Source organism: Crotalus tigris, unplaced genomic scaffold (genome assembly GCF_016545835.1).
Source record: "Crotalus tigris isolate CLP2741 ecotype Arizona unplaced genomic scaffold, ASM1654583v1 scf7180000024447.884657, whole genome shotgun sequence".
NCBI lineage: Eukaryota > Metazoa > Chordata > Lepidosauria > Squamata > Viperidae > Crotalus > Crotalus tigris.
In genome coordinates, this window is record NW_024100616.1 from 643,410 (window position 1) to 666,215 (window position 22,806).

Here is a 22,806-nt window from a genome sequence, read left to right on the forward strand (position 1 = left end):
TAACTATTAAGCATGCAACAAATGCTGTTGATTCATGAATAAACTACAATAATATTTCAGTGAAACTTTGTATGGACAACATTCATCTACCTGAATATGAAAACTGAAAAAAATAAGATAGGCATATGTATGCATTCTTTATAAATCTTATAAACATGAAATAGAAAGTCTCTGATTTATATTGTTCAGTTACTTTCTGTTTAGATTTTACTAAAAATGCTTACAATACTAGGAAAGGAGTCTATAGTGGATGGGGTGCAGAAGAAATCAGAGCAAATATTTTGACTAAATGAAAGCAGAAGAAAACTGCATTACCTGAAGTTGCTTGAAGTTTTTTGTTAGAAGACCAATAGCAAAAGCATGCTGATGAATCAAACTACAATAGGGATTTTTAAAAGTCATCCAAATATAATCTTTTCCCAGTATACAACACATCAGTTTGCCATGTGTAACCTGCTCTAAAATGAATTATTTGAATCAGGTTGTAAAATGCAGTTCATCAAACTGGAGAGCTAATTAAAGGAGAATTTAGGAAGAAAGATTTTGAAACTATTTTGAGATGAAATGTATTGTCAAATTCAGACTGATTTAAGTAGATAGTCACTAGTAGAGAAAGAAAGCTCCTGGGGAAGGTGGCCTCAAACAGAAGTAAATTCTTGTAGGAATCTAGGAAAAGTGAAAATCAGGGGAAGATTATTTCTTACAATGCTCACAATTTAGCAGTGAGAACATTAACTTTATTGAGCAAATTATTACATATTTTCAAATTTTAATTATTTTTTCTTTGTAACAGATTGATAAAAACACACAGTCTTTTTTTAGATTTAAAATCCTCCAGTATGGGGAAAAAATAAAAGAATGGTTAGCATGTGTATAGAAAGAGATACGAGAATAGGGTGCCTGCTCAATTCTAAGATTTGCCACATAGGCAAAGTATTTAGTTGAGCTTATTTGCATAGGTGAGCCAGGATGTCATGATAAACTATCATAATTAATTTGCAATCGGTTAGTTGGGAGAACAATAATTGAGTGAAATAGTATTGGTAAAGCAGTGTGGTAGAGTGATTAAAGTGTTGGATTAAGACCAGGGAGACCAAATTTCTAATTATTCTTTGGTTATGGTAGCTCAATGGTTAACTTTGGCTGATCAGTTTCTTTCAATCCAACTCTCTGAAAGTACTGAGTACAATGCTTTGAGCTCCTAAATGAAAGGCATGATGGAAATGTAACAAACAAATGAATAGGGACATATTAACGTGCAGCAATTGCAGCTTAACTAATTAAAGCAGAATTTAGGAAGAAAGATTTGAAACTATTTTGAGATGAAATGTATTATCAAGTTCAGACTAAGTCTAGTAACTGCTTTAAGTAGGTAGTCACTTAAGAAAGGTAGCTCCTGGGGAAGCTGGCTTCAAACAGAAGTAAATTCTTGTAGGAATCTAGAAAAAGTGAAAATTGGGGAGGATTATTTCTTACAATGCTCACAATAAGGAATAAGAACACTTACAATAAATAGTAGGTTGTCAAAAAGCCAGTGAAAGAGAATGTATTGGAGAGAGAGAAAGATTAACGTAGCTTTAAAAAAAAAAAATCATACCATTGGTATGCAAGGCCTAAGTGCTGTTTAAGATCACCTTCCCTAAGATTACAAGAGCTATTTTACTGTTTGATTCAAAGGTTGATTATGTTTTTTAATGCTAAAGTGAGATAGCATCAATTACAATGCTTTGATGTTATAGGCAAATTCAGTACTATTCTCATTTAGGATCAGAATGCCAAATCTGTTCAATAAAAATGCTACATAAGGTATATTAAAGTTGAATTGGTTTGTTCAAAATACTAAACTATACATTTCATCCAGGCCATTTGTGCAGTTATCTGTATATCAAACCAGAGTTACCCAATCTTTCCAGTTTTGTGGACCAGTTGGGGGGGGGGAGATGGTTCTGTCCGAGTGGCCGGCAATCACACACGCGCACGCAACTCCATTTGTGTGAGCTGCAGGCACACGTACCTGTTGCTTGCACAAATGGAATACACACACTCGCCTGCTGTTCGTGTAAGTAGGGATGTGCATCCGTGCATGCACATGCCCAGCACTTCTGCGGCCTGGTTCCAAATGGCTCAGGATCCAATAATGGGCTACGGCCCGTGGGGACCCCTGTATCAAATGATTGCATATAACCATTACAGACTTACTCCTCAGAAACATAATTTGAATAAGAAGGCAGATAAATAATTCTATGTAATGCTATCTATCTATCACAACCTCTTACTTTATTTACAAAAAATCTATTTTTTGTTTATAAAAATAAAGCCCAAACTATGATGGATTATAAATCCACTTTAAAAAACTATTTGTGTTATTATTTGCTAACTCAGATTGAGCACTCTGTTATAGGCATCTGAAGTTCTGATGCCACTTGTGAAATCAGGCAGAAGCAAAATTTACCATGTAGAATATTGCTCTCCATTTAACAATGTGAGCAGCTTCTGCTGATAGAGTGTGTTGATAACAATTATCAAAGACCACAATTACCTAGGAATAAGCTTCACTAAATACAATGAGATTTCTGTAAATTTTATAAGGTGGTGGTGCACAAGTAGGATGTCTTCAGAACCCAAAGAAACTTAACATCTCAGAAAATAAACCTAGAAACATTTCTAATGTATGAATCGTAATTATAACTTACAATTCTGTTTGCATTGATGTTTCAAGAATATGTTTTGAAGCTATGCAGTTGTTCATTTGATAACATTTATTTTCTTTTGTAATATGGCAGCATAGAGTATTGATTAATTATAGAAATAAAGCATATGTTTGCATTTGCCAAAGGCCACACTGATAAGAGTACATTTGCTGCAATTGTGGCAGATTTAAAGAAATATCTAGGTTATGACTTAAAAGTTTAAAAACTAATTAAGAAGGTTACAGTGTAACTATTTTGGTACTAGCACCAGTTCATGCTGGCAGAAAAGACAATGGTTTATGGACTTGCATCCATTTTGTATTTTTGTAATATTTGTAAATATAAACTTTTTAAATTGTTGCAAAAAGTTTCTTTTGTAAAATGTTTTCAAAGTTTACATTAAAACCAAGCCAGTTTGTATATTTTAGAACTGTGCAACACTTTAAGTCTTGTATTTATTTTTAGTAAAACAGTGACAGTTTCATTGTGAATCCCCTCTCTAAAATGTGTCAAAAAAGCTCTGATTATCTAGGAAATGTGTATAGAAACTTTAAATAAATGTGACTGCAATTAAATAATACCATTTTCTTTATTTACCATCAGCCAACAAAAGAAAAGTTCCACTGGCTCATTGTCTAGTGGACAACACAGATATCTCTGGGATAGCTATGAACAGCATATGAATGGGTGAACTGTTGATTATTTTTTTCTCTCATGCAGCTGGTTTGCAAAAGTATAGCTTCTCTTCACCTACAAATGATATAATAGTCATCAAGAGGATGATTCTACTGAAATATGCTAAATCTTTTTAAAGCCATCCAAACTTAAAGCCACCATCCTGTCGCATAGTAAAATTGGTAATGCAATATGGTTATTAAATCAACACAAATTAACAAATCAACAAAATTAACATTGACTCATAAGAACAACAATAACCCTTGCCTATATACTAAAGCTCAGACAACGAAAATTAAAATTAAGCTTTTTGTACAGAAAGATAAAGTGATTGACAGCACTGAAATTTGTTTGGCTACTCTGAATTGGCAAATGGTAGAAGAATGAAAAAGGAGATCTGCTGTTCTGGTATTACAAGTGGGGAGGAAAGGATGAGGGAACCCACCAATTAGGGAGGATTGAAATTGGGGGAAGGATTTAGTAGGTCAGCTTAATTTCCAGGCATGTATGAAACAAGCAGCTGGACTCCCACGCGGACACTCCTGTGTCTCTGCTGAGAAATACTGCATACCTTACTACCTTCAGCCAGACTTTGCTTTCTTACTGACTAGTCAGAGTTTCAGCCCTGCAAAGCAAAACTGCTATGTTTCTGCTCTGTCTGGTGTGCAAGATCCCAACATCCTTTCCCTTTTATGGCAGCCAAGTGTCAAAAGAATCTGATACCACATTATAGGTAGTCCTCAAGTTACAACCATTTGTCTAGTGCCCATATGAAGTTACAGTTGTACTGAAAACAGTGACTTATGACCGTTTTTCATACAACCATTGCAACATCTCCATGGTCATGTGATTAAAATTCATGGTGATAAAGGCAGGCATGAAGACAGGCATACAGAAGTGGGACTCTCCTGAATAATCTATTTAAAAGCCTAAAATAATAATAAATCTTTATTGATTAGTCCTTGGGTCATATCAAAGTGCAAAGTTCCAGCAATAAATTATTATTAAAGTTTGATAAAAGCAATTTAAAATGAAATTTGATAAAATACAGTTTAAAATGGAATTAGAGTAAAATACGACTTAAAATGAAATTGGAAGAAAATACAGTCTAAAATGAAATTAAAAACAGTACAATAATTTAAAATATAGATAAAATATGATAAAATTATATCTTGGAGTCACCCTTGCAATCTACCCCAATCAGTCCCACATATGCAAATCTCAACCGAACCATTTTGTTTAAATACTGTGCTGCATTAAATGTTATTTTCAAGTTCTGGCCGCACATAAGGTAAGTTGTTTTTATATGGGGATCCCAATGAGTCATTCGTTTGATATAAAGACCAAGGTACCTGTCTTTCACCCTCTTGTATAGGCAACAATCAAATAGTATGTGAGCCAGGTCTTCTACCTCTGCCGCTCCGCATATGCAGAGACGCTCATTGTAAGGTATAGAATGGAATCTCCCATATCTGACCATTGTGTCAAGCTGTTCGAATCTCGCTCACGTAAATATCTCCCTAAGGTGTTTTGGCAGTTGTAACTTCAAATAGCTGTCTACTTGAAAAGTACGTTTGTATTTACTCAGCCATTTCAAGTTACCCACCTTACTAAGGATCGCTATATCATTTTGTGCTTCTATATCCTTAATTCTTTGGGCAGCTCTTTTTTTTTAATTGTTCTCCTGTTACACAAGAGACAGGAAGACCACAGCTTCTTACAAAATTTGTTAGTTTGGTGATCCAGGAGACTTGTGATTGTAATTTTATTTGCTCTAGTAGACATAACTTGGAGAGCCTATCAGTCTCCATTTCATTGACTTTGCACCAGTAGTTATAAGCTCTAATTTTGGATAGAGCATGAATTGTATGAATTCCCAATTCAGCAGATGTTCTTAGATCTACACCCAGAATACATCTCAAATGCTAGGACTGTGTTTGTTCTAAGACTGTGGTTGAGTAAAGACCCCAAACTTATGCTCCATACAAGAGCATAGTGATAACCTTAACTTTATATACCTTAATTAATGGGGCTAAGGACCCTGGATAACTATGGTTCTTTAGTTTAAATGGTAGATTCAGGCAGGCTTTTGCTCTAAATGATGGCAAGCCCAAGATCCAGTCTTGGAAAAAGTTACTGCCCAGATATACAAAGGTGTTAACCTGTTCAATTGGTTCATCATCTAATTGCCACTTATGTCTCTGATGGTGTCTTCCAAACACCATTATTTTTTTATTTAGTTTTACTAATGATTAGGGAGTTATCCTGACAGTAAGAGCTGAATCTTCTTAATAGCCTACCTAATCCTACTTGAGAATATGAAGACCTAAACATGCAGAAAATTGAACCCACAGGAAAAAAAGTGAATGGAGGAAAAAACTGGACTTGGAGAGAAGAGAAAACCTGAAATTCAAGCATTTATTTGGATGCAAAGTTTATTCTGTGAGTTCTGCTGAGTTCTGGCTACAGCTTCCTTTGTTTTTGCTGAATGGCCAGCACAGTATCTTAGCATAGAGAGGAGCAGGAACAACATCTGGATTCTCTCAATACCAACGACCTGATACAGCTGTTATCCCTGTGCCTGAAAACATACTTTACTTTTCAGGGCACTATATATGAACAAATAAAAGGGACGCTGATGGGATCTCCCATCTCAGGTATCGTTGCAGAGGCGGTGTTACACAGTTAGAGGTGACTGTAATGGCTAGGTATCGCCCCAAATTTTGGGCACGCTACGTGAATGACACTTTTGTAATTATCAAAAGACATCAAATTCTTGGAGCAGTTGAATTTCGTATATCCAGACATCCGGTTTACGGCAGAGGAAGAGATCCAAGGCACACTTGCCTTTTTGGATGTACTAATTAGTCGGCACTCCAACCGCACATTGTGTACATCCGTCTATCATAAACCCACTCATATGGATAGAATGCTGCACTGCAGGAGTAATCATCCGGTAGCACACAAAATTAGTTGTGTTAGGACTTTATTTAAATGAATCAACTCCCATTGCAGCACGGGGAGAGCTAAAATTGAAGAGAGAAAACATCTATATCATACTTTTAGGCTCAATGGCTACCCCACAGAATTTGTGAGATGTTACAGCAGATCATGTCAACCCCACAGGGCCCAACCCTCTGGAACAAAGATGACACCAGCCACACAGATATCTTTACCTTACATCTGTGGTGTTTCTGAAGCCACAGCTCGGCTGCCTGCCCCTCACAATGTGAGCATTGCCCATAGACCAGAGCAGACCCTAAGAACCCAGATTATGCATCCCAAAGAGCCGCTCCCCAATGGTGAACAGTCTTCCATAGTCTATAGAATTAATTGCAGGAACTGCCCCTGAAATTACGTTGGGGAAACAGCTAAAAGGACTAGGGTCCATGAACATGAACTGGCAATCAAAAGGCAGGAGCAGCTCTCACAAGTGTGGGCTCACATGGCCAATTTGAACCATACATTTGATCTGGAAAACGCACAGACCATATCTTGTGAGACCACTAAGAGTGGCCGCCTTCTTAAAGAAGCCTAGCTTTCAGATGAAAATTCCATCAACCGGCACATAGACCTCCTACCAGCATACCAAACTCTCAGAAGATGGGAGAAACAATGTGGCAACCCACAGAGTAGATGGCCATCCCATACGGTGCAAAAGCAAGACCATGGCTCTACAAACGGGGAAGCTGCGATCCCTAGGGAGGTCAGCAAACTGGCAAAAGAGGAGGGGGGCCAGGTGACACCACAATGAGATAGCAACTGGCAGGACTGGAGTGATAGGGCTGCAGGTGAGGTGGCAAGAGCTGCTATGGGAGGAGATGATGAACGGCTTGGAAGGAGAGACAAAAAAGGAAGGGGGAGTATGAAGCAGGAACATCTGAATAGTTGTTGTTTGCAGGATCAGGGAGAGGGAGCTACAATCATCAGATCCACCGACAGGCTGCCAGATGAGAGTCAACTTAACACATTGCAGAGTAACATAGCTAATGGGCCGATGACGCGCTCGAGGAGCCCGGTGTAGAGACAGGCAGCTGTATATAAGCAAGCTCCCTAATCACCTAGCATTTTAACTCTAATTTTATATATACATATACATATACATACATACATACATACATACATACATATAACTTTTTTACACTAACAACAAGCTGACATTTCATTTTTTACTCAGCTGAGATACTATTTTTTATTTCAGTTGGGATTTTGTTTTCCTTTTCAAATTGTATTCATCTGTCATTTTTTAATACATCTGTTAATTACAAATTATATCAAGAGGGCAACATTGGCATTAGCCACAGAAAGGACCAATAGGAGAACTCAGAACTTCCAGAACTACTGACAGTGTAAACAATTAACCAGATGAATGGCTTGACTGTGCAGAGCTAAGTGGCAGAGGAGTGGAGTACCCAGAGCAGCGACTGAGAGCAGCGTGGCAGGCCAGCAGTAGCTGAGAGCCATGTGGCAGAGCTGCTGAGCAGCAGCTAAGCACCCAGATCAACACATCATACCAGAAAACCCCAGCAGTGGCCAGGCAACTGAAGGCAAGAGAGCAGGGAGGAAAAGTAATAAGTACATAATACTTGTGCACAAAGAGGAAAGGAATAAAATTTCAAGGTGTAGATGGTTAAGAGCTAAGCATGTCCTAGAAAAAAACCCTGAGATTTCCAACATAAAGAAGTGCATAACACTTCATAAAGGGCCAAGAACTTTTGTAAACTCTTAATTTTTTAAAATTTCTGAAGATTTTTTAAAAATCTTTTTGCCAAATTTTTAAATTTATTAAATTATTTTTTTCAATTTTTAAATCTTTTTTCAACTTTTACATTTTAATTTTAAATTCCATTTTCAATTTTTAAATCTTTTTCAATTTTAAAATTGTTTTTTCATTTTTTTTCAATTTTTCAATTTCTTTTTTCAACTAAACATTTGAAAAAACAGTTTACTTCTTTTAATTCTTTAGAAATTTTTAAATTCTTAATGATGTAAGAGGAAAAAATAAAGAATCATGAAAAAAGAAACATACTTAAAACAGGGAAGATAATGATGAATTTTTGAAGACAGAGAACAAAGTGTCAAGAACTTTTGTAAACTATTGTAAACTGACACATTGCAATAGGGAAAATAAATTTTTAGAAATGTTTAATTATTTTACAAACAAAAAAATCATGTACATACTGACATTAGAGTGACTTGCAAAATATGTCATATGTTTGAGACTATACTGAGAACTTTGAGATAAGAAAAGGCCCAAGGCAAGGATGTCCATTATCTCCATTGTTATTTATTTTCACTCTGGAAGTTTTAAATAGAAATATTAGACAAGATATAGAAATTAAAGGACTAGAAATAAAAGGTGAAAAATATAAATTACAATCATTTGCTGATGATTTGGTATTTATTTTAGAAGAACCTTTGGAGGTGATTCCTAAACTATTGGGAAAGATAGAACAATACGGAGAAATGGCAGGACTGAAAATAAACAGAGAAAAAAACCAAAGTAATAGTTAAAAACCTTACAGATAAACAACAAAAAAAAAACCCAAATGTCAGAAAAAACAGAATTGACAAAAAGGTCAAATATCTGGGAATATATTTAACAGCAAGATGTTCAACGATAAAAGAAGATAATTATACAAAACTATTGAATCAAATAAGACTGGATTTGGAAAAATGGAAAAACTTGCAATTGTCAATATTAGAAAGAATTGCTACAGTGAAAATGAACATACTACCGAAAATCTTATTCTTATTTCAAACAATACCTATAAGACTTGAGAAAAAGTTCTTTGAAGACTTAAATTTACTGATCTTGAAATTTATTTGGCAAGGAAAGAAAGCTAGAATTAAGATAAAAATGTTATAATATGCTAAGGAAAATGGAGGTCTTGGTCTACCCAAGTGGGTTTTATATTATCAAGCATCTGTATTAATATGGGTAAAAGAATGGATAACTCTTAGAAATAAAAGGCTGTTATATCTGGTGGGGCATGATTTACAACTGGGGTGGCACACCTTTTTATGGTACGGGAAAAATAAAGTCCATAAATATTTCCAAAATCATTATATAAGAAATGCATTATTAACAACATGGGAAAAAATAAAATGTAAAATATATTTAAAAATTCCAGGGTAGTTGTCAACAATGGAAGCATTTGTACACCCAAACTTAGTGAACTTTGAAAAAATCTGGACATATAGAGATATTCTAAACTCTGAAGGGAATTTAAAATCTAAACAGGAAATAGAAAATCAGGGTATCTATCATGGTAGATACATTTACAAATGCAAGCTAGACATGATAAAGATGTTAAACTGTATGGATTTTATAAGGAACAAACTGTGTTTGATAAGAAATTGTTAACTTTAGATGAGAAACTAATTAAGAAAATGTATAATTTTCTGTTAACTTTCAAAGTGGAAAGCGAACAAGTTAAAGAAACAATGATAAGATGGGTGAAAAATTTTGGATATAATATAGAATTAGAAAAATGGCAAAATTTATGGGAAAGAAATTACAAACTGACAATGTCAACTTCCTATAAAGAAAATTTATATAAAATGTTCCATAGATGGCACTTGCCATCAACAAAACTAGCAAAAATGTTTAAAAACATGTCACATAGATGTTGGAAATGTACCGTATTTTCCGGCGTATAAGACGACTTGGCGTATAAGATGACCCCCCGACTTCGGAGACGATTTGCATGCTTTAGAAAGTCGTCTTATACGCCGGAAAATACGGTAAACATAAGTCAGGCACTTATTATCATGTTTGGTGGACATGGGACAAAGTAAAGAGCTATTGGAAAAAGATACATACCTGGCTAGAAAAGATGTTGGAAGAACATGTAGATTTTAAACCTGAACTTTTTAAATTAGGTATAATGCCAGAAAAGACTAACAAACAAAGCTTATATTTGATTTTGCAGGTCACAACAGCAGCAAGAATTATATTCACGCAATACTGGAAAAGTGAAGGAATACCATCAGATGAAGAAATAATTAAAAAAAATACTAGAATGTGCAGAGATGGATAGATGACTATGAGACTGAAAGAAAAAGAAGAAATGGAATATTATCAAACTTGGGACTTATTTTATCGATGGCTAGAGGAAAGAATAAAGGATTAGGAATTAAATATGTATTAGCGAATGTAAACTCAGACAGCACGTTTGTTGAAAAATTATTACTAAATGTATGGAAAAAAACCCAATAAAAACTTTTACAAAAAAGTCATATGTTTGAACTTATGCCCACAAAAGGCCTAAACTATATATGCATCAAATGTAAATCATATGAATTACTAGAAGAAAAAGTAAAAGGTCTAGAAGAAACTCCAGCAACTCTGAAACTCAATGAACAAAGTGAGAATCCCCAACCTAAACAAGACTACACCAAAATTAAACACAATACGGAGCAAACAGCTTCTAAAGAAAATGATCTCAGACATGAACAAAAAGAAGAAAACCGATAAATCCAAATTGAACACAATAGGAGACAAACAGCTTCTAAAAAAAAAAATATGACCCTATATATGAACCTAAAGAGGAAGACTGATGAAAACATGTCACTTTTTAGAAGAAAATAGCAAACAAGAATAAAGCCCCTACAATCTACCTTAGCCCACTCCAGTGAAGCCCTTCTGGAACTGAACAATTACTTTCATAGCCTCCTCTGGAATAAAATATGCAGACATCGATAAAAGAGCAATCATCAATAATTTCTACAATTCTTAGTATTTTAATAACAAAGAAGTTAAATATAAACATTTTTCTAACATTTATCCAATTAGTAATAGCATCGATATAGAACTTCTTTTCTAGTTAGTCCTCTTGGTTGCATTATATGTCCTGTTTTCAACATTCTCATTTAGACTTTTTCCCCACAAAATTGAAATCATTTTTATCTGTTAAGATTTTCTCAAAGTTGATTTACAGTTAAATATCTAATGTTTCCCTCACAATAATCCTCCCAACAATTACATTTCTCATATCATAAAAAAATACAATACTACTCAGAATAAGAAAGAAGAAGAAAAAGATATCTCTCTCAAACTAAAATTCATTTATATCCCCCATTTTTCCATTTTTTAACTCTATTCCATTTGATATTTACTAATTAAGTAATCCATTTTATATTTTAACCATAGTCAAACAAATACTTAATCTTTAAAAATTTCATCTGATAAGACATACATTTCACATATCATTTTTTAAACACACACACATACACACACATACACACACATATATATATATCATCCATCTATTCCACTTAGTTAAAAAGTCTTGCCATTTTCTTTTTTTATATAATATTTTATTAATTTTCCAATTTTACATTTGACTATTTAAAAAGCAATGTGATGACTGGGTTAATCAATAACTCAGTAACAAAACCTTAGTACAAATGTCAGGCTACAATGTCAAATATACTGCTCAAAAAAATAAAGGGAACACAAACGTAGAGGATCCTATACGTTTGTGTTCCCTTTATTTTTTGGAGCAGTATATTTCTTCTCTATTTCTCTTAACAATTACTGTCTCATGTTCAGGTTGGTACATTTCTAATTATATCAATTCAATAAGGACATTATTATTAGATTTGTCAATAATTTTTAGCTTATACATATCTTAATTACATTCAATCTTCATAAACAATCCATATCCTGTTACTGATTTTTAGTCAATTTTTAATTTCTTGTCAATATTCCAATTTAACCTTTATTATTTATAATTTTCAGACTTTGGAAAATCAAAATTTCCCTTATTTCACTACATAACAAACTATAATGTCCAAAATACACATTTTATCTATTTAAATATAATCTTGTTCTATTTTGTAAGAGTTATCTATTTCCCACCATATTAAATCATCTACTTAATAACACAATATCCCCTTTAATAAATCAAAAACCATTACATATATTGCCTGGATTAATCAATAAATCAAACATATTCATAGTATTTAATTTTTTTCCCTTTTAGATCTAATTTTTAAATATTGAACTGATAAAATCTTTATTTTCGACTGATTTCCAAATATTTTAAATCTAATAACTAAAATTCCCCTTGTCTTAACATCTTCCTTTAGCCTGCTAATTGGCAATATAAAATCCCCTCTAATGAGTCAAAGTCCCAATTTTTTCAACCTTATTCTAGCTTTCTTCTTTTGCCAACTAGGCTTCCATATCAGAGCCTTTAAATCATCAAATAGATCTCCCTCTAGTCTTATATATGTTATTTGAATTAAAGAAGACTGTTTGATTGACAGTTTTCTGGAAGGACTAGCCCATTTGTATTCATTAAATTGTCTCCCATGCTTGCTCTAATATATTTGTCTTCAATTCAATCTGTTTTACTTCTTTCTCAAATTCCTTCTGATTCATATAGAAAGTCATTTCCATTTTCAGTGTTGTCACTTCCTTTTCTGGATTTTCCATCAGCTGTATTAGTTGGTCAATTGAGTCCTCTGTCTTAATATTTGGTTGTCCCACTTCTTCTGTTATCTTCTGCATTGTTAGTTCTTTGGTAGTAGTCAAAATTTGGCTTTGAACATCTGAGCTGGCATCTTGATCTTTTTTTAAAAAACAAGCTTTATTAATTTTCCAATTTTACAAAGCTCCAGGTATTAAGGAAGCAACATGGTGGTTGGGTTATCCATAGTCCAATAACAAGCTCTTTCATACATATGTCAGGTTACATCATCAAAAATTTCCTCTCTGTTTCTCTTGGTTATTATAGCACATTCAAATTAATACATTGCTAGTTATAACTCAATCAATTGAAACATTTATCAATATCTTTTGACTTATATGCCTCCATATCCTGTTTTTAACTTTTATCTGATTTCAGGTACAGTATTCCAGTTGGCTTAATGTCCATAGTATTTAGGTTTCGGATAGCCCACGGTTCCCTTAGTTCATTACAAAATAGTTATTATATCTAAAATACATTTATTATTTATTCAGATAGATTTTTACTTTATTTCACAATCATATTCTACTTCTCATCCTAATATCATCACATACTAATAAAATAACCTTTATCATCTGAATCCATCTTCTATATTATAATTCAAAACTATTATTCTAGTAACTAATTTTTATTTCCCTTATAGGTCTAAATCTTAAATCTTAAATCAATTAATGACTTTTAAAATCTCTGTATCCCATTAAGTGAAATTTTAGGCTCTTTCATTAAAGGTCACATAAAAAACTCCATTTTTAAGTCTAACTCTGGCCTTCCTTTTGTGCCAAACAGGTTTCCAAAGCAGTGCCTTTAAATCCTCAGGAGGGTCTCCCTTCATTCCTGCATATATCCTTTGAAACAAGGGAGACCATCCAGTTATCAACTTTTCAAGGAAGCTAGTCCTTTCATAGTCATTAGATTGTTGGCCTAATAATTTGAGTCTCCATATTTGGTTTAGTATATTTGTTGTGAGTTCAGGCTGGCCTTCTTCTTCTTCTGGTTTCAGCTGGTTTAAATAAAAAGTCATATTCAATGTTGTAGTTGTTTGGTTATCTGGGTTATCTAAATTCTCAGTGTACTGTGTGTGTATGTAAGTCTTCACCACTTTTTATCTTAGTGTTTCTTTCTTCAGTTTCTGTTGCTGTCAGAATTGCAGATTTTTTAGATGAAATCAAGATTTGGGTATCAGGGTTCAGAGTAAGTTGTAGCTGGTATTCTTTAAAGCCCACTTTAATGTTAATTTCTTCTGTTGCCTTTTGAGTTGTAAGTTCATTGGTTGAAGTCTGGGCTGCATTTTGTAGCTTTAAGGTGGCACCTTTGTCTTTCAGTCTGGAATTTATTAGCTCAGTAGCCTGTAGGATTTTTTCAAGTATAGGTTTGTAGTTAAGTTGTGGGTGGCATTCCTCCATTTCTGTGGTGTTTACAGATAGTCCTTTAGTGGAGGCTATTTTTAATAAAAGTCAATAAATGTCTACCTCCACTATAGAGAGTTATTTTCACCACCCAGCTGTTTCAAGTTCTTATCTTTTTTGATAATGTCAAGGACAAATCTTAGTCTCACAGGTCTCCCAGTCAGAAAAAAAAAATCACTTGCTGTACTAAATTTTGCCACAAGATATCCCCAGTAACATGTAAAGTTAGGCTTTTATCCGGTTTAAAAAAGGAAGAAAGAAATATTCTTTTTTTTTCAGCTTAGCAAATAGGTAAAATAATAATTTTCTGTAGGAATAAAAAACCTTTTGGGACCCCAGGTATCCAAAAATTACAAGTCCAAATATTTAGTCGTTTAGTTTAGTTCTTTTTTTCCCCTTAGCTTTATATTCCCAGAGTAAGCAGGAGCCACAGAATTAGGAGGGGGGGGGATTTCCAAAGGCTTTTACAGGAAAGTAGTTAGGAAGCAAGAAAGTCCTCACCCAATTCCTCCACATTGCTTTTGTTGTGCTTAGTAGTGCTTTTGGCTGGAACGGCTTGGTGATCGGCCATGTTAATGGCTGATCTTTTTTTTTTGTCAGCCCAAAGGAGCTGCTCAAATCAAACAGAAGGGCTGCTGCCATTCCGCGATCTATCGATGGTCCTCCTCAGCGGTGATCACCCTCCAGGGCAACTTTCAACCCTTTTCAGGGTCTTCTGAGGGAGGGAAACTGGATGGTGGAGAAAGCACTCTCCCTGCACATCTGCCGGTGCCACAATCACAAACCGGAAGCCTCGGCATCTTGATCTTTTATTTTAGGTCTTATTTTGTCACAAGCTAAAAGAATGGTTTCATGTATTGCTTTCAGCATAGCAAGAATCTTTTCTTGGTCTTCATCCATGTCTTTCACTTCTTTGTGGATAGTCTTTCTAGTAAAGGTTATTTGTTAAGCAAAAATCAGTAAAGGTTTACATTCACAGTTCAAATAAGCCAATTTTGCTGCCCAGCTACTCTCTTGCAGCTAGGTCTTCAGAGATACTACCAAGGACAAGGAGGTCTTATCAAGGTCTGGGCTTTGAGCCAAGTCTTGTTCTGGGAAATAACAAATTGCCATACCAAGCTTCACCACAAGATGTCACTCGTGCCATTTAAGGATTTTTTAAGTCTCGATTTTTTTCTAATTCTTTTTCTGATTATATTTCTTTTTTGTAGATAAAAACAAGAGTCTCCAATAAAAACAAGAAAATTTTTGCTCCCTAAGTTTCAGAAACATATAAATCCACTTAGATTAAAGTTGTTCTTTTTAATGCTTTGATTCCCCTGGGTCGCCAGACGCTGCTATTCTTAGAGGATGGGACAGAAATTCCCTTTCCTCTCTCATCACAGGGGGAAGATACTTCAAAGAGCTTTTACAGGAAGAAGGTTCTTAGGGTAAAGAGAAGATAAGATCTCATCCAGTTTCATCCGCGTTGCTTTCAAAGTGCTTGGTGGTAAATTTGACTTCAGCTGTCAGCAGCTTAATGATGAGCCATATTACTATGGCCAATCTTTTCCCCATCAGTTTGAAGAGCTGCCCTGGATAAAGAGGAAGGGCTTCCACCCTTCCACGATCAAGCGAGGGTCCTCTCCTTGCTCATCGCCCCTACCAGGTGACTTTCAACCCTTTCCAGGGTCCCCCAGCGTGATAAAACCAGATGCTGGAGACGAGGCTTGGCTCCATGCATCTGCCCAGGCTGTGATGGCAAACCAGAAGTCACGTTTGCCATTTTCTTGTGGATGTCGTTAAGGATGGGAGAGACAAATCAGGTAAGATGTTAATTTCTTTTATCTTTTTTTGTCTCTCAAGTTGTAGATTTTTTGGTATCTCTGTCAACCATTTTGTCAGGCTTTTGTTCTTATCTTCGGCTTTATTTTGTGATTCTGGGGTGTGGACTATCTCTTCCAGATAGTCCACACCCCAGTCTTTCAGTCACATCTTGAGAATTTCCTCCATCTGCATTAAATCACAATCCCTTCCATTGATAGATTCTTTCATTTTCTGAAAATTCTTATGTTGTGAGGTTAATGTAAAGATATGTCCATTTATGTCGTCGAAGTTATTTTAAATTTCATTGTGGTTTAGAGCCATTGTTGTTTGAATTAGTTGCAACATAACAAACATTTCTTCCTGGAAACTTGACAAGTTATTTTTGCAAGCTCTTGAGATTCCATGATAGCTAGAATTCAAAAAAAATTCTTTCTCTGAAAACAGCTTTAAAGTCACAGTCAATAGGTGTTTATCATCCTGGAAGGTCAGTTATGTTTTTTCAATTATAATCTTTGCTTATCGTGGCTGGCTCAGAATGTTTTATTTAGCTCTTTTTAAAGATCAAAGAAGTAGGTTATGTCATTCTGGGCGTCCTGTCAATACTTATAAGAAAACAGCTAAAGTTATATATTATCTTCCACCACTAGATGTCAGCAACAATATGTTTTTCCCCCCTTAATAGTTTAATTCACCGCTTCCTTCTGTGGGAGGGTGGGGCTCCTTTTCACTTTCTGAGGCTTTTTTGCTTCTTGGGGTATCTTTTCCAAAAGTTCAGGATATAGAGTAGGAGAGAGAAGATCAAATTTCTCACCCAGTTTCACCACGCTGTTCACCAATGTTCTGGTGAGTACTTGTGGACTTCGGGTGCATGTGGCTTGGGCTGCTTACCAAGATGGGGCCAGCCTTTCTCCTGTTGGGTTAGAGGGAATTTCTTGATTGAATGGGATGACTGCCATCATTCCCAAATCGCTGGGGTGCCCCTCTTTCTTTGCCACCTCTTTGGTGTGGCTTTAGACCCATTTAGGGTCCCCTGGTAGGGTGAAAAGAGCTGCGGGAAGCAGAGCTTTTGCAATCCCATGACCGTGCACCAATGGGCAAAACCAGAAGGCCAATAATTTATAAAAAACAGACACAACCCAGCATTCCTGTGACAGGAAGAATAGTATTCCAGACTTCCCAAGGGAAAAAAGGCGAATATTGGTGATAGGAGATTCAATTCTTTGGGGAATAGAAACTATAGTCTGCAGACTGAACAGTCGATCTAGGGAGGTACATTGTCTCCTTGGAGCAAAAATCAAAGATATAATTGAGAAACTTACTAAAATAATCAACCCCTTTTTTCTCCTACATATGGGCACCAATGACACAACAATGAATCTAAAAACAATAACAAGAAAGGGAAGAAAGTTAAAAAATTAGGAGCTCAAGTAATGCTTTCATCTATAATTTCAACAAAAGGCCAACATCCAATGAGTGATAAAGGATTTTATAAATGAACCACTGGCTTAAACAGATGTGTCAAGAGAACTTTGGTTTCCTAGACCATGGTCTGCATTACCTACAGGGATACTGGCAAGGGACGGAGTGAACCTCACAAAACTGGAAAGAATATATTTGGAAAATAATTGGCTCATGACACAGAAGTTTTCTGAGGGACTTTGGACCAGTCACATTCTCTCAATTGGTGAAGAAAGATGGTGACAGAATAGGAAGTAGTATCAGATCACAGGGAGAGAAGTTACTAAGTATGAAGGTATAAAGAGAGGGGGGCAAAGGGAGGAAAAAGGAGCAGAAAGTTAGACAAGGAAGATAGAAAGGATAAAGGAAAAGAAGAAATTGGAGCAAGGAGGAAAACACCAGCAAACAGGAGTGCAGTGAATGAATGGCTGCACGTGGAGTTGGAGGCAGCTGGCAGCAGAGGATGACAGATCCAGCTCAGAAGCCCAACTAAGCAGCCCAACGCTGGAAAAGAAGCAACTGAGAGCAGTGAACCAGCAGCTGAACAGCAGAAAAGAAGGAGATTGTTGGAGGCAGTGAACCGGTGGGTCACAATATACTCAGGAATAGCCTAGACCCATACTCCAAACTAGGCAGCCCAGCTTGAGGGGGCAGCCAGGCATCCCAACCCAGGGCCCAGTAAACTAGAGGCAGCCTGACTACCACAGCCCTCTCCCTCCATCCTTCCAGCCCTGCAGCCCACCCCAGTGACCTGCCCTAGGTGGAGGACTTGATCAACATTCCCTCCCCAGAGAAATCAGTAGCCCTTTCAGCCACCTACTAGCCTGGCAACCCATCTGGCAGAGGACAAAGGGCCTGGAGCAACAATAAAGGGAACCAGTGACTGTGAGAAATTGGTGGTGGCAAAATCTGTGGAGGGGAGAAATAGCAGCAGCAGCAGCAGCAGCAGCAGCAGCAGCAGCAGCAGCAGCAGCAGCAGCAGAGGCATATCAGTTAGAGAGTTCTGATCTCTAAGGCTGAGTGGCCAGCTGAGTGGAGTAGACCAGACAGTGGAGCTGAACTGACTGGAAAGCTGAACAGAGGCCTTACCAGAGCAAAAACAACAAGAGGCCAGAGCAGCGAACAACGGAAGTGAAGGTAACAATTAAGTTTAAGGTCCCAATAGGAAGGGAGGGAAGACCCCAGTAGAGAATAAAAATAAATACAGGACAGAAAATAAAAGCTAAATAAATAGGCAAATAATGACAAGAGTAGAACATTAGAAATTAAGGAAGAGTAGGATTAATAAAGAGGCAAATCTTAAATAATAAGGTAGGGAGGAATTGGAGCTCAAAAACTTTAAAAAAACAGAGGGAAGAAAAGGATAAATAAAACTAACATAAGAAAGTTAAATAAATAACAAGGTAGAAAAATGAGCACAAACAGGCAGAAAAAAGGATAAAAAAGGAATAATTACATAGAACACAGAAGGTATAAATAAGGCTAACAGCAAAGCACATCCACCAACCCAAAAAGAGGGATTTTCAAACAACAAACTCATGGAACAGGTGACTGATACTATTGTGGTATACAATACATGTTCCGTGTATGTACGTATGCCCAAAGAACACCCAAATTATACATGCATTAAATGTAAACTATGTGAACTACTAGAGGAAAAACCAAGGGACTTAGAAGCAACTCTAGCCAAACTCCAACCTACACAAGAAAGCTATACCCAAACCAAACCAAATAATGAAAAATAACTCCCAGAGGATTTGACCCTACTGATAAACCCTTGGAGGAAGACAAATGGAGGTATGTCATACATAGAAGAAAACAAACAAAGAAAGAAGCAGCATACATCTAACAGCCCCCTACTGCCCAATCTAACTCAACCAGAAGCAGCCCCATTAAAACTGAGCAATCAATTTCTATGCAGATCCACAACCTCCCCCTCAAAGAAAACATGTGAACATCTAGCAAAGAAACAACACCAAATATTCCTTAAAAGGTCATGTCAACAAACACACCTTAGATAAACAGAAAAGCACCCTGTCAAGGTTCTGATAGACAAGACCAAATACATAAGAACTCCGAGGCTTGAGATTTTCTCAAAGAACATGTTTATTGGTTACATAGTATTGGCACAGTCAAATGTGAAACCAAGTCTGAAGTTCCCTTCAAAGAGAAACAATATTACAAAGTTAAACTTCCCATCCCAGTGCTATGCAAGCAGCTACATTCCCCAGTAGAAGAGTTTGGTGACCTTTCTAACCAAATGCTCATGCCCTCATCTGACTGACAGAAATGACGTTGGTTCCTACAGGACAGTAAAATGTTTAGACTAGTAGAAATCCTACGCACTCCCTCTCATTCTTGTGGCAGCATAGAATGAGCAAAATGGCTGCAGGCAAGTTCATTGTAGAGTTGACAGTTGGACCCCTCCCTAGGAAGAAAGCAAGTTCTGTAAACAAAACCAAAATGCAAGTTAAGAATCCCCCCTAGATTTCTGTGGATATTTGTTATAAAATCTCTAAATTAATCTGTCTGCTTTCACACCTGTATTTTTTACCCAGGTAGCTTCAGATAAGGGGTAGCCCTTCCACTGAACTAAATATTGTAATTTTCCTTTATACAATCTAGAGTCAAGAATACGTTTTATCTCGTAATGAGTTTCTCCCTCTACCACAGTGGTTCTCAACCTGTGGGTCGGGACCCCATTTGGGGTCAAATGACCATTTCACAGGGGTCACCAAACCATGCTGTCCGCCATTTTTCCCCTTTTCCCTAGCTGTCCTACTCCCTCTTATTGGTGGCCACACCCACTTGGGGGTCACCACAATATGGGGAACTGTATTATGGGGTCACGGCATTAGAAAGGTTGAGAATCACTGCTCTACCAGAATGGGGCCAGGTGCTTTTTGGGGGAATCAGCCATAAGGAAATGGAAAATGGGGTAAACTTTCCCTAATAGTCTTGAGAGTTTCAACTGAACTGTGACAGGATTTATAATTCTGACTATGGGAAAAGGGCCAAGGAATTTAGGTCCTAATTTCCTAATTAGTAATTTCAATCTCAGATATTTAGTGGAGAGGTAAATCTTCTCCACATGAAATGAATTCTGGAGAGATCGCTTCTTATCAGCCTGTTCCTTTGTAAGGACCTGGCTCAGTGAAACTTTCCAAGAAAGCACAACTCTTGAAACTTACATTGTTTCAATAGGAACTTTTATTTGAAGATATTGACAACAGGATAGTAAGGCAGGATCTGAGGATTTCCCAGGTGAAATGTTATATTAAAAGAAACCATTCAAACCCCAACCCAGCTGTCCATCCAGCCAGTTCAAATAGAGCCAATCCATAGGTGTCAAATTGTTGTGAGAAAGAACCGATAAGGTACCATTCTCAAGGCTGTCAGGTCTCTCAGCGGCTTCTTCCCTCTGTCTGGAGATAAAGGCAGATGGCCGGAGGCACATTCCATTCTCACCGCAAGAAAGATACTTCAAAGAGGAAGGAACAAAGCAAAGGAAGTACATTGCAGAATACCCATAGATCCCCCTCCCCCCATCAGAATGGCAGAACCCGAAAATGAAAAGAAAGGATAGGAAAGAAAGGAAAATTGAGTAACCTAAGGGCTCTCACATGTTTTTTATGTGCCCACTCATTCTGGGAAGCTGGGAGATCTTTCCTTCTTACCAAGTATTGGGCAGACCCATGGTGTTTTCTGCAGTATAAAATCTCTTTAATTTCAAAGTGTTGTTCCCCTTCCACCATAATAGGCTGTGATGGGGGAGGCTTGGCTGGCCTTAAGGGCGAGTTCAACTCCAGCTTTAGGAAACTGCAGTGAAACACTGGATGAACCTGTCTTAATGTTTTGGGAAGTTCAAGCTCTACTGTGACTGGGTTAATGATGTGTTTGATAGGGAAGGGACCCATAATTTCTTGGAAGGTTGTAGAGACTTCAGAAACCTGGTGGAGAGATATACCCTGTCCCCATCCTGAAAGTCTTTGGCTCCACCCTTTTCTTGTCTGCCTGCACCTTATAAGCTTCTGTAGCCTCATCTAATGCTTTTCTGACCACTGGCCACGTATTTTGCAATTGTGTGATCCACTCCTTCAGGGAAGGGTTGGTGGGTTTGTTGACTGGCAATTCAGATATTGGGTTGAAGCTCTGTCCTGTAGCCACCTGGAATGGGGTGTAGCCAGTACTGGAGTGCACTGCATTGTTATAAGCCACCTCAGTGAAAGGTAGCAGGTCAGTCCAGTTATCTTGTTGGTAGTTTATAAAGCATCTCAGGTATCGTTCTAGTACTGAGTTTGTTCATTCTGTCCCCCTATTCATTTGCAGATGATAACTAGATGACAGGCCTTGGTCTGTACCCAGCAGGTCCAAAAAGGCTCTCTAGAACTCTGAGATGAACTGGCCCCCACTATCTAATATTATGCTGCACAAATAGCTTAGCCAAGGCTTTAGCAGATGGATTTTTTTGGCAAGGTATAAAGTGGACTTGTTTGGAGAACAAACCTGTCACCACCCAAATGACAATATTTCCAGCATTCTCTGGTAGTTCCATGATAAAATCCATAGAAATCTCTCTCCAGAGTGCTGATGGACTCACCACCACCTTCGCTTTGCTGCTGCACAAATGGAGCAACTAGCCACATAGCTTTCAATGTCCTTCTTTAGGGATGGCCACCAGAATTATCTCTTTACTGAGTGGAGGGTTTTCACAAATCCAAAGTGTCCAGCTAGCTTTGAGTCATGGCAGAGTTGCATGAACTTTAATCTCTGGGTTGTGGGGATATATCTTTTCCCCCCTATACACAGCAGTCCATTATTCACTGAACAGAGATTTTTGTGGCTAAGGAATCACTCATCCTTGTCCAGTGCTTGTCTGAATTCAGCACCTACTGTGCTACCCGGGGGGGGGAGGTTCTTTGCTTGTGCCCTTATGGTGATGGGACAACTAGTTGTTTTGTTGATAGCAGTGGTTTGACTACTTTGGCTTTTATGCTATTGTATTGTGGCATTCTTGACAGGGTATCTGTCAGGAGGTCCCTCCCCGGTAAATACCAGAGGGTAAAATTGAATCGATGGATTGTTTAGGAGACATCTTCCTTGGGTTCTTTAGGGCCTCGAGGTTTTTGTGATCAGTCCATACTTGAAAAGAGATCTTCTTCCCTTCTAGGAAGTGTCTTCAAGTGAGGAGGGCCCAGTGTACAGCATATGCTTCCTTCTCCTAAACTGCCCATCTTTTTCAGTCTCTGTGAGTTTCTTTGAGGTGTAGGCACAAGGTTGCAACTGGCCTTC